The 18404-nt window shown below is 51.8% G+C and overlaps 1 long non-coding RNA gene across 1 annotated transcript in view; it reads right to left on the bottom strand.

The window, feature by feature from the left end:
- Positions 1-935: 935 nt before the first annotated feature.
- Positions 936-18404, bottom strand: part of LOC138498734 (uncharacterized) — a 216754-nt gene continuing 199285 nt past the window's right edge. The window contains exon 3 of the long non-coding RNA XR_011278854.1: positions 936-1289. This is a non-coding gene — a long non-coding RNA (uncharacterized lncRNA). The remainder of the gene's footprint in view (positions 1290-18404) is intronic.

The raw sequence follows: 18404 nt of genomic DNA, 5'->3' as shown, positions 1-18404 counted from the left end.
AAGTCAACATTACCCTAAAAGGACACTTTTCTCACCACAAGCGCGTGCAATAGGCCTGTCACTCAGCTGCGCTAAATTATGCCATGGGATTGCTTCAGAGCTTGTGCAGCATTTTCCCTTTAACAATAGAGCAAGAGATGGAGGGGGCAGGAGGAAGCAGGAACGCAGCCACGGCTCAGAAGACTGAGCTACCTAGCGCCTTGGGCAGCGAGGCTGGGGTGCAGCGCTGGAGGACAGACATGCGCAGTACCGAGTAGACGCCAGAGAGCATCCGAAACATCTACCCATAGAGCATGCGCAGAAAAGAGACACCATTGAAGCGGCGCGCAGGAAGCTAAAACACAACTCGATGGTACAAGTGACATGCGCAGAGCTCAGATACTGAGAGAATGAGCATGCGCAGAAAGGAGACACCGGAAGCAGACGCTCACAGCTGAAACTAAACCCAAGGAGCATGCGCAGAAAGGGGGAACGGGAAGCAGCAAACTCACAGCTGAAACTAAACCCAAGGAGCATGCGCAGAAAGGGGGAACAGGAAGCAGAACGGACACATCCGAAATCTCTACCCAAAGAGCATGCGCAGAAAGGAGACACCAGAAGTAGAACTCACAGCTGAAACATCTACCCAAAGAGCATGCGCAGAAAGAAGACGCTGGTCATATGTGCATCTACAGGTCTCAAGAGTGTCCATGCAACGTTGCCAAAATAAACATGAGGTCCACTTTCCTAAGCAGAGCACATTTCCAAGGACCGAATGGTTCATTTAAAGTGCATACTGGTTTTAATCCAGTTAGCCATTTCTTACCCATGCTTCTGCCCAGTCATTCACGCGGACCAGTTTATTTCACCGGCTGGCCTCATAATACACAATGTCTAATCCCCCACACTAGCGTGAGATGGGGGTTTAGATTCTATAAAAGACAAGGAGGCGAGTATTATGCATTTCAATCTTTACTCTGAACCACAGCAGCAAAGAATAAAAAACTTTATAAACGAAATTTTTTCAAAAAACACAACGTTATAACAATGCAATGGGAAACATCCCAGTCCAATATGGTGGGCAGGTCATGCCCTGGGGGTAGCCAATAGGGAGCGAGCCAGTCCCAATATAGGTCCATTCCTTTAGTAACTCCCCCTCTTTCTGACGCTGATCTGTCTCACACGACCACCGAACACCTTCTCCACGTGGAACGAAGAACAAACTCCCATGGAGACGCCGGGGCTGAAACCTTCTGCAACCTGGAGCTCAATCTCCCACTTCCTCCTGCATCAAAGTCATCAACTGCCCTCTGAAACAACAACCGACACCAGTAAGGGTGGGTGGGTGGGATAATACTCGCCACCTTGTCTTTTATAGAATCTAAACCCCCATCTCACGCTAGTGTGGGGGATTAGACATTCTATGGCAAGACAGGAGGCTCATATTATGCAAGTTCAAAGCCCTTGCATTACATTCACCGCTACATGGGCAATACGCTTATGGTAAAATGTCTTAAAAGTTGATTCCCTTGACCAGTCAGCTGCTTTTAGGATCTGTTCCAAACTACCCCCCAGAAAGGCTGCTTTAGAGGCCACAGCGCCTCGGACTGAGTGGGGACCAAAAGAGGAAGTGTCAACCCCCGCCTCCCGCATAACCCATTTGATCCATCTGGCCAAAGTAGAAGGGGAGACCAGCTTATGGGGTTTCCTGTAGGAAATCAGCAGCTGAGAGGTATTGGGAGGTCTAAAACCTTCAGTTATAATCTCAAAACATTTCAAACAGTTGACCACACATAGTTTACAATCTTCAGGAAAAGCTGGATAGGATATCGAAGAAGTCATGCATTTAGTCCTACGTGAGATAAAGAAAGTAACCCCTTGAGGGGTGAACATCTTATTATCCACATCAAGAGCTCTGATATCAGAGACCCTTTTAATAGACACCAGACATAGTAACATAGCAAGTTTGGCAAATAACTGCTGCAGGGACAGTTCCTCATTAAGAGGCCAGGACCTGAAGAGCTGCAGCACCACATTAACATCCCAAAGAACCGAATATTTCGGTTGTGGCGGAACCTTAATACGGATAGATTTGAGGGCCCTTCGCACTAAAAAGTGTCTACCCACTGGTTCCCCTTTAACCAGAAGATGACCGGCTGAAATAGCCGAACGAAAACCATTAACAGTTCTGTAGGCTTTCCCTTCCTTAAACAATTCTACAAGAAAATTAACCACCTCTACAGGAGGGGCAGAAACGGGATTGAGGTGCCTAGCCACACACCAGCTAACCCATCTGTTCCATGCTGTGGAATACCCTGCCTTAGTAGAGGGCGCCCAGGAGTCCCTGATGACCGCCATAGAGTCTTGCGAAAGTCCTCTGAAGCACCAGGAAGAGCTGAAATCTTCCAAGCCATAAGGGCAAGGTGTCCCTGCAAGACCAACTCGTGAGGGAGACCCTCCGGATCCACTAGCAACTGGGGATCGCGAGGGAGAAGACGGGGAATATCTATTGCCAATTCTAGAAGGGCCGGGAACCAAACTTGAGAGGGCCAAAAGGGGGCAACTAGAACCAGAGACACCGCCTGAGTGCGAACCTGGACCAGAACCCGGGCTATCATAGCAAAGGGAGGAAAGGCATACCCCAACTGACCCGACCAATCCTGGAGGAAAGCGTCAGTGGCTAGAGCTAACGGATCTGGTCTCCAACTGTAAAACCTGGGAACTTGACAATTCAGTCTGGAGGCAAACAAGTCTATCATCAGAGGACCCCAGAGGGACTCTATGCGGGCGAAAAGAGACCTGTTCAGCATCCAATCGCTCCTGTCCTGCAGGTGCCTGGAGTTCCAATCTGCAACCTCGTTGCTGACTCCTGGGAGGTATTCCGCTTTCAAGAGAATATCCCTGTCGAGGCAAAAATGCCAAAACTCTCTCGCCAAATCCGCCAAGACTTTGGACCTGGTACCCCCCAGGTGATTGATGTACCTCACCGCAGATATGTTGTCCATGCGGAGGAGAACACAACAATTCCCCTGATCCTTGAGGAGACTCCGAACAGCAAAAGACCCCGCTAACAACTCTAGGCAATTGATATGGAGTAGTTTCTCTGACTCCGACCATTTCCCTCCTGTGGAGACCTGACCCAATCTGGCTCCCCAACCCGATCTGCTCGCATCTGACTCCAGAACTACATCCGGCGACGGGCCAAATATTGCCTTGCCATTCCAGGCCTCCATGTGCCTGAGCCACCACAGAAGTTCCAACCTGGCCTCTGGCGGCAATTCCACCATTTGGGAGTAAGAGAGACACTTGCGCAAATGCCTGGCCTTTAAGCGTTGCAGTGCTCTGTAATGTAGGGGAGCAGGGAAGATAGCCTGAATGGATGCCGACAACATCCCTACAACTCTGGCCAACTGCCTGAGGGAGATCCTCCCTCTCCTGAGGAGTAGACAAATTTCCTTCTTTATCTTGGACAGTCTGCTGTCTGGGAGAAGAAGGATGCAAAGCTTTGAATCTATATTGAAGGCCAGAAATTGGATACATTGCGTAGGCTTCAATATGGATTTTTTTACATTTATCACAAAACCTAGATCCTGTAAGAGGGTCACAGTAAATTTCAGATGAGAACACAGAGTTTGACAATTCTGGGCCAGGAGCAACATGTCGTCTAGATAAACTATGATCCGAATCCCCCTGGACCTGAGAAGAGCCATCACAGGGCGCATGAACTTGGTGAAACACCATGGGGCCGAGGACAGGCCAAACGGAAGGGATGCAAACTGCCACACTCGACCCCCCCACTGAAACTGAAGATACTCCTGATGTGGGGGAAAGACGGGAACCACTAGGTAAGCGTCTTTGAGGTCCAATTTGACCATCCAGTCTGCAGGGAGAAGAGTATCCCTGAGTAAATGAATTCCCTCCATCTTGAAGTGGTGATAAACCACAAAAGAGTTGAGAGCTTTCAGGTTGATTACTGGACGAAACCCCTGGTCCGGTTTCGGAACTAGAAAAATGGTACTCTGGAACTGAGAGGCCCTGTAAGAGGCCGGGACTACCGCCCCTTTGGAGATGAGATCCCGTACCTCCCCATCTATAAGGGATTGTTTGACTTCGTCGAACACCAAAGGAAGGGGAATGGACAACTGGCAAGGAGGGGCATAGAACTCTATCTGATAACCCTGAATCGTTTGTAGCACCCAAGGATCCGAAGTGAGAGCCTCCCACTGTGGAAGGAACCTGGCTAGTCTGCCACCTAAACTTTTGAGGGAAAAAACTTTTAGCACCTGGGAAATCACCTGCTGGCCCTCTTGATCTTCCGGCTCCCCTGCCGGCACGTCCTCTCCAACTGGAGTTTTGTTGCGGATAGAACTGATTATGTGCTCCTCGAGCAGAGGAGGTATGGTATGCGCCACGGGGCGCAAACTGTCGGGGGCGGGAGGAGCCCTGGGAAAAACGGCCGGAGGAGCGGGCCCTACCTCGTCCAGCCTTGTTAAAAACCTTTGGGGCAAAAACCTTTTTTATATTAACCTGCGCTTTGTCCAGCGCTGTAAATGTGTGAACATAAGCTGACAAATCTTTCAGGAAAGAATCCCCAAACAAATTACCCTGAGCTGCAGGGCCACCTTCCCTCTCTGACATGTGTGCCAGTTTGGAATCCAACCTCATTTATAATGATTTCCTCCTCTCCCTACATATGGAGGCATTAGCATTGCCGAGCAGGCATACTGTACGTTGGATCCAACCCCTTAATGCGTCAACATCTATCGGGGTATTAGAGGACGCCGCCTCTTCTGCCATTTCAAAAATCTGCGTGACTGGACCCAGGATGTCCAACAGTCTGTCTTGACAACTACGCCACGCTTTATCGACCCCCTTCTTGGGGTCCTTCCCTTTCTGGGAAAGAAAAGCCGCCATAGACTGATCTATTTCTGGCGCTAGAGCTACCTTGTCGGCGAGCAACGGTCTAGGGCATTCCGCCCGTAACTTATTACGATCCTCTTTGGCCATAGGGCGCCGGATCTAGAACTTGAGGAAAGAGGAAACCTCCTCAGAGGGTTGCCACTCAGCAGACCTGGGGTGTTGTATCAGGGCAGGATCAAAGAAAGGAACACCACTACCATCCAGCAGGGGACCCCCTTGAGGGACTACCGAGGTCACCTTCCTTTTTTGCCTCTTAGGGGGCGAATCAGAATCATCTGCACTGTCAGAGGATGAGACATCAATAGGGGGCTCCACCGGCGTGAAAGGCGCGGGGGCCGGCCAGGGGGTGGAAGAGATAGGTCGAGATTCTTCCCACCCGCGCTTTAAATTACCCTTAGGGGAAGCAATAGGAGATATGGCCACTAGGGGACTGAGTTGTCCCTGGGTATGTTTAGTTTTAACCTTACATTTTCTGGGTGCCTGGGACTCCACAGATGGGACAGCGTCCCGGGAGGGATGAAAATCCGCAATGCGGGTAATTAATCTGTCAAAGGCTGACGCCAAAGTATTATTCAAATCAGATAAAGCGGAGTCCAAAGAGGACTGAATAGCTTGAGCCACTAAAGGCTGGGAATGACAGGCTTGATCCCCAATGTTTTCAAGTACCTTCTCACTTTTTTTGGCAGTGCGCACTTGAGTGCTGGCATCTGCAGAGGAGGGAAGCACTCCTTTGTCCATGACAGCACCAATTTCTTTGGTAAAATAGATATATATATATATATATATATATATATACCGTTATTTAAACACAGCTGGGTCAAAGCTGCACTCACACAAGCCGAGCAGGCTGTAAGGACTCAAGTTAATAGTGTGCCACAAACCACAGGTAAGGGCCACCAAGGCAGAACATGGGCAGTGTCCGAATTCCCACAGACAAACACGCGAGCAGCGTGTGAGGGCAAAGAAACACAATTTTTTAAACCTACAACAACTGCAACACTATTACTAATTTATAAAAGAAAATGGAACATATTACGAAAAAAATAAAAATATAAATTTTTTGTGGCGGAGAGCAGGCACGAACTGCTAAACCTGCCTTTCACAAGGCAGCACGCTTACTGCGTGAGCCACAGAGCTCCCTAGGCTACAAAGCAACAACAATGCGAGTGAACTCTACGCTCGAATAAATCACCTCAGGCGAACGCGGGCGAGATAAACAAACGCTCCGCTTGCCTGAGGAAAGTCACAGCATATACAATGTATCAAGTAAAAGAAACGCGTTCTCCCAAACGCTGCTCCCTGAAACCAAGTGATATAATTAACACTTCAAAGCACACAGTCTAAGAGAAAACCAGAGGTGTGACTTAGCTTGTGGGTCAGCAGCGTCAGAAAGAGGGGGAGTTACTAAAGGAATGGACCTATATTGGGACTGGCTCGCTCCCTATTGGCTACCCCCAGGGCATGACCTGCCCACCATATTGGACTGGGATGTTTCCCATTGCATTGTTATAACGTTGTGTTTTTTGAAAAAATTTCGTTTATAAAGTTTTTTATTCTTTGCTGCTGTGGTTCAGAGTAAAGATTGAAATGCATAATATGAGCCTCCTGTCTTGCCGTAGAATCAGGACTCTCCGGGCCATGAGGTGTTTGTGGAAGGAAGTAGTGGGTGAGCTAGTGAAAGGTTAGCAGGCAGCCAGAGCCGCCAAGATGCGGGGGCAGCCGAGGACGTTTCAGCGCAAGTGGTGTGTTTGATCAAAACTCACTTCTCTGGAAACCCATTGAAATAAAAGGGCTGTGAGCCGGTGTAGTATAACTCTTTCAATGAAGACAGGAGCCTCTGATCTGGTGAAGATGTATTTATTTACTTAACCAGCTTTATGCAGTATGCACACAACGTGTGTGCATTAATGATAAAGGCCAACGGGCCTAAAGTGGCAGAGAGAATGCTGCAGTGATGGTCTAAGTCCAAGCCGTGTAAGGAGCGGGCCCCGTAGCAGGAGGGCTATGCAGGACGCACCTTATCGCGTCCTCCGCTCGCCACCGTAATGCGCACGAAGCGCGCGGGGGCGGAGCTTGATCCAGCCGCGAGATCTCGCGAGAGCGCGGGCTCTCGCGATGTCTCTACACATCTCCCCTTTTCAATGCACATCAAACTCATTGTAAAACATAGTCATTATATCTCACCGGTCTTCTGTGTTCCCTTCTGGGACGATCAACAGTCCGGGTGAAATTCTCTTGTTGCTCCTGATCGGGATCTTCACCCAATGGTTCCGGTTCAACTTCTGTTTCACCCCTCTCTCTGTCGTCTCTTTCTGGTTCTCTTTCTTCGCCTGCTCCAAAGTCTCTTTCGGTTTCCGCTGGTGGTCTCTCTGGGGTCTTTGCTCTTCCTCGATTCTTCTGGTTTAATGCTACTCTTTCTAGATTCCACGCTCGCCCGTCTTCCGTGCGGATGTGGTTTGCCCCTTTGTGAATCACTTTGATGGGTCGGCTAAACCGAGACCCAGTGCTTTGATCCTTCTTCGGTAACTGGATTTTAACCAAGTCTCCCTCTCCGATGTCTGACGTCTGCTTGGTTCTTCTTCTTCGATCGCTCCATGATTTCATGCGTGCCTTATCGCTTTCAATTCTCCAGACTACTTCTGCCATGTCCACCGCTTCATCCTCTCGTATTTTCGACAACCATGGTGGGATCAGCGTGGATGCTGCACTCCTCCCTCTCAACATTTTGAACGGGGATATTTGGGTGATCCCATTGGGTGTGAGTCTGTGGGCTGCTATGGCCTCCTTGGTGGTTTTGAGCGGGTCCATGCCCGAAGCTGTCGCCAATTGGATGGCGCCTTTTATGAACCTGTTGGCCCTTTCAACAAGCCCATTTGCTTGTGGGTGATACAGGGCCGCTTTCTTTTGTTTTATGTGGTTCCTTTTTAAGAATTCCTCCATGTCTTTCGAGACTAGTTGCACCCCATTGTCGGTGACTACTTCCTTGGGAAGACCTTCCCTCTGAAAAATTTCTGTAAGTACTTCTATAACAGTTGCCGTGGTTATGTTCGGGACGAACGCGGCCTCCACCCACTTGGATAGGTAGTCAACCAGTACTACACCGTACCGGTGTTCAGGTGCCATTGCTTCCAAAGGTCCTATGAAGTCAATGCCGACCTTTGACCACACCGCTTCTGGAATTTCTGTGGGTATGAGGGGTGCTTGGCGGACCTTGAGTCTCTTGTCGCTGTTGAGGCATTCATGGCAACGTTCTATCATGGATCGAATTTCCTGGTCCATGGATGGCCACCAGTAGGCCTCTCTCACTTTGCGACGGGTCATGGTGTTTCCCAAGTGGCCCGCGTGGGCTCTACCTAGGATGATTCTTCTCATTCCTGTGGGAGAAATAATCTGGTCTGACTTCATGATTATTCCCTCCGTTTCCGATAGTTCGTCCGACACCTTCCAGTAGGGTCTCATGCCCTCGGGTAACGCCTTTTCACTTGGCCAACCTTCCTTGGTCCATTTGCGGATCATGGCCATGGTGGGGTCTTTTCCATCTTCCTCTTCCCAGTGTCTCTCACTGAGTTCCAGGTACTCTGGCGCTCTCACGTCCATAATAGATGCCCCTATGCATTCTCCGTGGAGGAAAGTGGTGGGTTTATCCTTACCCTCCGGCAGTCTCGACATGCAGTCGGCTTGTGAATTTTTCCAGCCTGAAATAAGCTGGATCTCAAACGTGTACTCTTGCAGCTTGGCTGCAATGCGTGCCAATCTGGTCGTGGATACTTTTGTGCATCCCGGGCTAAGCATATGGATCAGGGGCTTATGATCAGTCACCAACTTGAATTTGGTGCCCCATACATATGTCCTGAAATGTTTCACCACCCATGCGCAGGCCAACATTTCTTTTTCAATGGTGGAATAGTTCTGTTCCGCCTCTGATAATGCTTTCGATGCAAAGGCCACAACGTGTTCAGTGTCGCCTTTCTTTTGTGTTAGCACTGCTCTCAGTCCATAGGCACTGGCGTCGGTGGTGACAACCGTTTCCCACGCGGGATTAAACGGTTGAAGGCATGGTGCTTCTACGATATGCTGTTTTATCTTCACCATTGCTGTCTTTTGGGGTTCTTGCCACACAAATTTCGAGCCCTTTTTGAGTACATCTCGAAGGGGTGCCGTGGTTTCGGAAAACTTCGGTATGAACTTCGCATAGTACTCAGCCAGCCCCAGAAATGACCTTACTTCCTCTTTGCTGATTGGTTCCGGTGCTTTAATGATTGCTTGCATGAGATTCTGTTTGGGACTGATCCCTTTTTCTGAAATTTTATATCTTAAGTATTCAACTTCTTTCACTCTGAACAGACATTTCTCGTAGCGTAACCGCACCCCTGCTTCTTGTAGCTTGTTTAAGACAATTCTCAACGTGGCGTCGTGCGTTTGTTCATCCTCCGCATACACGAGGATGTCGTCATGGAAGTACACTACGTTTTTAACTTTCTTCAGCAAGACGTCCATCATGCGTTGGAACGCCGACGCTGCCGATGACAACCCGAATGGCATTTTGGTGAATTGGTATGTGCCAAATGGAGTGATGAATGCCGTGAGGGGTTTCGATTCGTCATGTAGCTGTATTTGGTGATATGCATTCCTCATGTCCAGTTTTTAAAATATCCTGGCTTCTTTCATTAACAGAATGAGTTCATTTATGCTTGGAAGGGGGTAGTTATCGGTGATGACTTCCAAGTTTAAGCTGCGTAAGTCTATGCATACCCTGAGTTCCTGTGATTGGGGTTTCTTTATGAGCACGACGGGGCTCAGCCATTTTGATGCTTCGATTTCTTCTATGACGCCCTCCATTTTCATCTTTTCCAGCTGACTTCTAAGGGTATCCCTTGCCGTGGCTGGTACTGGCCTCACTCGGTGCTTTACAGGGACAGCATTCCTTTTGAGTATTATCTTGTGCAGAAAACCCCTGATGTGCCCCGGCTCCTCAGAGAAAAGTGTTGGGTAGTCGCTTTTGACCACGGGTCCTCTCGTCACCCTGACTGACAGGACTTGTTCTTCAGTGCTGGGATCCAGTCTGATTTTCAGCTTGTCCTGGTCGTGCCACCCTAGCACTGCTGGGCCTTCGTGACTGAAATAGACCCTAGTCGTGGTTTCCCTTCCTTTGAATTCAACTTTGGCTTTGATGTATCCTAGTAGTTCGACTGACGCCCCTCCAAACACCGTGGGTTTGTGCTTCGTTGTTAGCACTTGCACCTTTTCCTTTCCCACCATGTCCTTATACGTGCGAAGGGGAAGGATCGTTAGATCGGACCCTGAATCTGCCATGACCCTAGTTTCTATTCCATCAATCTTGATCACGCAGTGGGGCTTCTCTCTCCTCGCTCTTGTGCTGTTAACCATGATGACAGTGGATCTCCCTTCATCTTCGGAGGATGACTCTTTCTCCGGATTACGATCTGCATTGAGGCTGGAGACTTTCTTGTTCCTCCACCGACACACGATGGAGAAATGGCCAATGCGTTTGCAAATGGAGCACTCCTTGTCTCTGGCTGGGCACTCCCTGTCAAACGCCAGGTGTTTCGTGCTGGTGCACCTGTGACACTTTAGGGGTTCTTTTCTGTTCCCTCTCCCTTCTTTCGTGTCAGCAGCCAGCCTCTCTTTTCTTGCATGGTAACCCACTGCTTGTATTTCTGCCGAAGTTACACAGCGCCGCTAATTCCCTCAGCTTGGTGACGTAATCGTCGACTGGTTCAGACATTTCTTGCTTTCGTGTGTAAAACCGTATTCGGTGGAGCACTGTGTTCTCTTTACTGGCAAACCTTTTTATGATTCTCCTGACAGCCTCCTTGAAAACATCGTCATTGTCGCCAGCCACTGGTATCGGGGTGAGACTCTCGAATATTCTCTGTCCTTCCACTCCCAGGGCATTTAATAGCATGGCCCTGCGCCTCGCCGCTGAAAACCCTGCCCCTCCTAGGGCCTCCACATATGTCGTGAATAGGGGCTGCCATTGTGGCCATGGAATGGCAGGCCTACCTGGAGTTTGGAGAAATGGCGGCGGTGGCGTTGCTCCTTGCATGTTCTTCTGTGGGTTCTGGTGGTGATCCTCGTCGCCAATTTATGTAGTATAACTCTTTCAATGAAGACAGGAGCCTCTGATCTGGTGACGACGTATTTATTTACTTAACCAGCTTTATGCAGTATGCACACAACGTGTGTGCATTAATGATAAAGGCCAATGGGCCTAAAGTGGCAGAGAGAATGCTGCAGTGATGGTCTAAGTCCAAGCCGTGTAAGGAGCGGGCCCCGTAGCAGGAGGGCTATGCAGGACGCACCTTATCGCGTCCTCCGCTCGTCCCGTAATGCGCGCGAAGCGCGCGGGGGCGGAGCTTGATCCAGCCGCGAGATCTCGCGAGAGCACGGGCTCTCGCGATGTCTCTACAGCCGGTCTTAGAGTTCAGTGCTGCAGAGTGATAAATGAGCCGGTGTGATGAATGAAGGAAAACACGTCCATTCCCCCATTTCATCGCACGCCATGAGGGGGATTCCTACAGTGTCTGCTCCGGTTCTAGGAGAGGAGCAGGATTAAGTTTGGCTTTTCCGCCCTGCTTTTGATTTCAGAAGTCTCAGGGGTGCTTCTAGAGGCGGGCTCAGCGTAATCTACCCAGCCGAAATGACAGCTTTAATTGTTTCTTATCTGCAGTTTAAGCATAATGGCTGCGCGTGTCGGATCTCGCTGGAGGCATCGGTGCCTGTGGCGTTGCCCGCAGTGACGGGCGTACGTGGCGGCGTGACGTAGCACGCCGCCGCTTAATGTATAAATAAAGGGGCGTTCCCGGCCGCAGACAGAGCGACCGGGAAGCCCGAACCGAAAGGCTGTGTCTGTGTCTCCTTTCGGGGCTGGGGCTTACGGGCACGCAGGGGGGGGCTCAGGACCGCCCCCCAACAGTGGCGACGAGCGAGTGCGGATGCCCGGGCCCGGCGGTGCAGGCTTCCAAAAATTTTTCTGTATACGCGGAGCACCTGGATGCTCCGTGTTACGCCGTGGCTGCGGCTCGTACACGCGGCCGACGGCCATTTTGTGTGTCAGGCCGCGGATGTTCTCCGAGCTCCGGTTGAAGAGGAGAAGTGAATCCGGGCCTAATTTTTGGCAATTGTGCTTGCAGGCAGCTTGATCTGCACACCCATGTTTGGATTGTGGATTTTTATGTAGTTTTGGTGTAACTACGTCGTGTGAAAGCCAGGAGAAGGGTTAATATGGCTGGACCTGCTTAGCCTACTCCATGCTTATAGCTTAATTTTTGGAACCACCAGGTCATTGGTGGACGCCAGTGGGTGGAGACTGCAATCTTCTTCATCCCTTTCATCATCAAGTCGCTGTGGCTTCTTCTTCGTCCTCTTCATCATCAAGGTCGGATTTGGGTGCTGGTGCCCATCCCAGGTGTGTACTTGACATTGGATGTGACTGTTGAAGGCCCTCATACTGTGGGTGGTGAAGCGTGGCTGAGTTGCGGCCCCCAGGGTATCTGGTGGGGGTGCCTGTGCGCTCAGTCCTATGAGTGACTCTGGAGACTCGGATGACGGGGCAGGGGCTGCGCCAAATCCTCTACTGCTTGGGCAGCCTCCAGTGAATCCAATGCAACAGCCGCCACCGGCTCCACAGTTGCCCCTGCCAGGACCTCCCGCAGTGCTGCCAGCTGTCCAACCTGGAATCCCCATCATGGCTCAGGCGAGAGCTCCTGCGGCCCACGCCGCTCTGCAGCCCATTCCCGAGTTTGATGCATCAGGGCCTCCGTCAAGCATGGGCCCCCGGTGGAGAAGGTGGATGAGTCGCCTCGACATGTATTTCAGAGCCTCTCAGGTGACGGACGATGACAGCAGAGTGGCCACCATGCTGTATTCCGCAGGACCTGTGGTCCAGGAGATATTTGAATCCCTCACACCTGCTAATGCCTCCTATGATGCGGCTAAGGCGGCGCTCCTTGTGCATTTCCTCCCCCTTGCTAATGTGGACTATGAGAGGTTTGTCATGCTGTCGGCCAAACAGAAGGACGATGAGACACTGGACACCTTCTATGGCCGTTTGCGACGCCTCTCCCTTGGATGTGCATGGACGGACGCAGAAGACATGATGCGCAGGATGCTTATCCAGGCATGTTCGTCCGGCAAACTCAGAAGTCAGGTTCTCAGAGAGCCAGGCATCACTCTGCCCCGCATACTGGAGCTCGGCCGGTGCCATGAGGTGGCAGAGGCTCGGGCCAACAAGATGGAGGCAGGGTCCCGGTCAGTGCGATCGGAGGAGGTGTGTTCTGTGTGGCGAGGCGGCAGAGGCATGAGACGTCCCGGTGGAGGGCCCCGTGACAGGGCAGGCAGAGCCGCGGAGTCATGCCAGAAGTGCGGATACGACCTCCCTCACCCGACAGAGTGTCCGGCGGTTGGAAAAACCTGTGGTAGGTGTGGATTGGCCGACCACTTCTCGAGGGTATGCCATGCAGCCCTGCCCGTGATGGTGCCGAGAGGCCAGCCAAGGACGTGGCCTCCACGCCAGAACCCACCGACAAATGTGGCCCAGGTGGATCAGGGAGAGGTGGATCCCCAGGTGGAGGGTGCCGAGGAGGAGGACGAAGAGAACATCTTCTTCGTCTCGAGTGTGGAGGTTCTGAAAAGGAAGAGCCGGAGACAGCCCAGATGTGTGGTAGAGGTCAACCACTCCCCGGTCCCGGTGCTCATGGATACGGGGGCCTCTGTGAATGTAATGGCCAGAGGTCATTATGACAAGCTTGATCCCCTTCCGGGTCTGGATGCACCGAAAGCTCGCATCTTTGCGTTTGGAGGGCTGGAACCAATACCACTGGATGGTGCCTTTGTAGCCCGGGTGGAGCATGACGGCGCACAGATCAAGGCTCGCTTCTATGTCACCCCGGTGAGTGACAACACCCTGCTCAGCTGTGCGGCCACCGAGGCCCTGGGGATCGTCAGCTTCGCCTATTCAGTATACGTGGAAGACATCAATGACCTCCTGGACAAGTATGCAGCACTCTTCAGTGGGATCGGGAAGATGACCTGCGAACCGGTCAGGCTTCACATTGATGAGTCGGTCCAACCGATCGCCCTGAAACATCGCAGGGTACCGTTTCATCTGAGAGAGCAAGTGGACAAGGAGCTGGACAGTTTGGTAAACCTAGACATTATCGAAAAGGTGGAGGGCCCAACCCCCTGGGTGTCTCCGATCGTGGTGGCCAGAAAGCCGAAGCAGCCTGATTCGGTCCGCATCTGTGTCGACATGAGGCTCCCCAACAAGGCAATAAAGAGGGAGCGGCATCTCACTCCCGCGATCGACGACATAATTGCGGAAGTGCAGTGGGCGAGGTTCTTCTCGAAACTGGACCTCCGAGCTGGTTACCACCAGGTCGTTCTTCACCCGGAGTCCAGGTACATAACGACGTTTACCACCCACCGGGGGTTGTACTGGTACAAAAGGCTGAGTTTTGGAGTGTCATCTGCGGCGGAGGTGTTCCAGAACATCATCAGGGGTGCCCTGGCAGATCTCGAGGGCGTCCTCAACATCAGCGATGACATCCTGGTGTTTGCTAAAACGGAAGTTGCTCACATGAGGAGGCTGGGCAAGACACTGGAACGACTCCAATCTCTGGGCCTTACCCTACATAAGGAAAAATGCGAGTTCATGCGTACTTCCATCGAATTATTCGTGTTAGTGTTTAAGGAAGGAGGGGTATCGCCTGATCCGAGAAAGGTCCAGGACATTAAGACGGCACACCCCCCAGAGTCAGTGTCAGATGTGAGGAGTTTCCTGGGGATGGTGACCTACTGTGGACGTTTCATCCAAAACCTCGCCTCCAGGTCGGAACCACTCCGGGCGCTGACAAAGAAAGAGTCAGCGTGGCACTGGGGCCCACTTGAGCAAGCCGCCTTCGAAGACATCAAAGCAGCCCTCACAACGGAAGACACCATGGCGTTCTTCGACCCAGCCCTGGAGTCGGAGATCGTTGTTGATGCCAGTCCTTTTGGCCTGGGGGCCGTACTGACTCAGGTGGACAGCAACGGGGGAGTTCGACCAGTGGCATATGCCAGTAAAGCACTATCAGAGACTGAGCAGAGGTATTCCCAGATCGAGCGGGAGGCCCTGGAGGTGCTGTGGGGCTGCAGACATTTTCAACTCTATGTCCTGGGTCGTCCGGTGACGGTGGTTACCGATCACAAGCCGTTGCTCCCGATTCTGGTGGGGTCTTCATCAAAGCCGCCAGCAAGGATTGAGAGGTGGATGCTCGCCCTCCTTGAATATTCTGTCACCCTGGTGTATCGGCCTGGGGCCAATAATGCAGCAGACTACCTGTCCCGCCACCCGGGGGTGCGCGGGGGAGAGGGGCACGATACCTGTGAGGAGGAGGCCAACAACTATGTGCAGATGGTGGTGGAGGCGGCCACACCAAACGCAATGCCGCTGGCGGAGCTGGAGGCCGCGGCAGCCCAGGACGAGTGCTTTCAAGTATTAAGGCACTCGATGCAACACGGGTCCTCGAAGTCCGTCCTTGAGGCGGTGGCCGGGCGGACGCCAGAGGCCAAGACAACGCTTGAGCAGCTGTGGAAGGTCAAAGAGGAGTTGTCGTTTTTGGAGTCGGGCCTTTTGCTCCGCGGTGACCGGATTGTCGTACCCCTGTCAAAAGTGAGGGAGGTAATCACGCTAGCACACCATGGACACCAAGGCGCGGCCAAGACCAAGGCGCGACTCCGGCTGAAGGTCTGGTTTCCAGAACTAGAAAGGAAGGTTGATGACTTTGTAGCGGCATGCATGTGGTGCCAGGCAGCCTCTCCTCTGCAACGGGAGCCCGAAATAGAAGTGATGCCTCGAGGTACCCGGCCCTGGGAGGTCGTCCACGCGGACTTTGGATCGACGTCGGTGGGCACCCACTTCCTGGCCATTGTCGATGAATACTCGAGATATCCAGAGGTTGAGTTCGTCGAATCTGTGGCGTTTGAGCATGTGGTGGTGGCGGTGGAGAAGATCTTTGCAGCCCACGGGTTTTCCCACACCCTGTGCTCAGACAATGGGGCTCCTTTTCAAAGTGAGCGGTTCTCCGAGCTAATGGAGAGCTGCGGGGTGCAGCACAGGAAGGTGTCTCCGCTGTGGCCCCGAGCCAATGGCGACGCAGAGAGGCTCATGCGGACTTTGAACAAGACATTCCGGATCGCCCAGGGACAGGGTCAGTCCCTCCAATGGGCCCTGTACCAATTCCTGCGGGTGTATCGAACCACCCCGCATGCTTCAACTGGAGTGGCTCCTGGGGAAGCGCTATTCAAAAGATGTCCCCGAGGTCTGCTCCCTGAGGTGGGGGAGAAGGAACCGGGAGTGATTGACGATCAGCGGGTTGCGACGGAGAGGAGAATAAGGGTTGACTAGGAAAACCTGCGACGGGGTCTCCGGCCCCAACGGCTGGAGCCGGGAGACGAAGTTCTGGTCCGCAACCGACACCCCCACGGGAAGCTCTCGCTCCCCTATGAACCCGAGCCATTGGATGTGGTGGCTGTCAAGGGGTCCATGGTGACGGCCTCGGATGGGCGATCTGCCATCACCCGGAATGTGAGCTTTTTCAAGAAACTGGGTGATCCCCGGACTGACACTCCGCCGGAACCTGACCCACCAGAGGACCCCGGCGACGGTGACCTCCGGGACGAGCTCCCGGACACCCCAATCCGCAGAGCCGCAGCTGAGGGACACCACGGGCCGGAGGTAGGCAGGAGGTACCCCCAGAGGGCTGGGCGAGGGAAACCTGCTTACCTCAACGAGTATGTTCTTGGACACTTAGTGTGTAAATTGTGAAGCAGGGATCCGGGTGGTTGACAATAAAGGGGCGTTGGGTGTGCAGTTGAGTTTTTATAGAATAGTTGTGTGGTGAAACATAGTGTTCATTAAAAGGACTGTTTGTGGTTCCTCCCGAAAAAGGAGGAGTGTGGCGTTGCCCGCAGTGACGGGCGTATGCGGCGGCGTGACGTAGCATGCCGCCGCTTAATGTATAAATAAAGGGGCGTTCCCGGCCGCAGACAGAGCTACCGGGAAGCCCGAACCGAAAGGCTGTGTCTGTGTCTCCTTTTGGGGCTGGGGCTTATGGGTACGCAGGGGGGGGCTCAGGACCGCCCCCCAACAGTGCCTGGGGAGCCATAAAGCAACATGACAGACAGAGAGACCCACAAATTAGTGGTAGGATTTAACAACGAAATCGGTTGGCGGTAGGAGTGCTTAAAAAGCTGTAACCTACCACCTAAATCCGTAGGTTGGCAAGTATGTGTCTATACAGTGCACTGGTAGGTGATTACTTTGATTGGGCTCAAACCTGACAACTACTTGACTCTGTCCTGCACTCTTGCAGGGACAACCCTTAGGTGAACCACCAGAGAAGGTAAGTGGCAGAGAGTAAGACCATGACACAGCATCTGCCTATCAGACTGAGGGGCTTATCAGTCACCACGTCATTCAGTGCTCAACTTGCAATACATATGTACTGCCCGGGCTGCTGCTACAGAGCAGTGGCAAACATTGCCTACCAGCTCTGTGTGATTACCTTCTGTGAAGTTAGGCAATTGAATTTGGTATTAAGTTACCATTCAGAATGATACATTTTTAACATTTGAACATCTTTCCATATTGTGCTGTTTGATGAGTTGTGTATTTTAGAATGCTTTAATGGTGCCAACAATGTATATTTAGTATTTTCCTGTGATGTCATTGTTATGGGAATTATTATTTTGGAAACTTTTTGGTCACAGAATGTTGGCAAGTATGCATTTAAGATTTTACAGCATCCCCCCGATCAATGAGAGTTGCACAGTAACCTCAAACTTGGGAAAGCTACTTAAATTGGCCTCAGGGTTTACAAGTGTAATGATGCACACGATCAAGAAGGGCACCTTGGAGGCAAAAGGGTCCCCCCCCACACAATTTCCGCGTCCTGGTGCATTGAAGCTTACATTGGACCAGAGAGCACGTATGATTAACACTTGTTCTCAAAAGAAACACAAGTTACATTGTGGTGTTTATGGGATTTCTAAAGAATGCACATGAATGTAGATTGTTTGAAAATCGAAACACTGACAGTCTCTATCCCAATACACTGGGCCTCATTACACGGTAGGCGGAGAATACTGCCACCGCCTTGGTGGAAAGGGATTTAGCGCCCCATTCCAAGGTTGGCGGGGCGGTAAATCCCCCTTCTACCATTGCCCTTCCCCATTCCCATTTCTGCCCCATAGGGCTCTATGGGAATGCGGAAGGCGCTAATTACGGCACCGCAAATTTGCGGTGCCGTAATTAGCTCCAAGGTCCCTTTGCGGGTTGGATTTTAACGCCTGCAAAAAGCCGGCGTTAAAGTCTCCAATCCGCAAAGGGACCTCGTAGTACAGCGGTAAGGGTTAACGGCCACCGGTACCATTAACGGTGACCGTTAACCCTTACCGCCATCCGTATAATGAGGCCCACTGACTGTTGTGCATTGGTCAGGTGT

Source organism: Ambystoma mexicanum, chromosome 5q (assembly GCF_040938575.1).
Source record: "Ambystoma mexicanum isolate Mex_15411 chromosome 5q, UKY_AmexF1_1, whole genome shotgun sequence".
Classification (NCBI taxonomy): domain Eukaryota; kingdom Metazoa; phylum Chordata; class Amphibia; order Caudata; family Ambystomatidae; genus Ambystoma; species Ambystoma mexicanum.
Note: the sequence above shows the minus strand (reverse complement) of the source record. Positions and strands in the feature narration are given on the sequence as shown.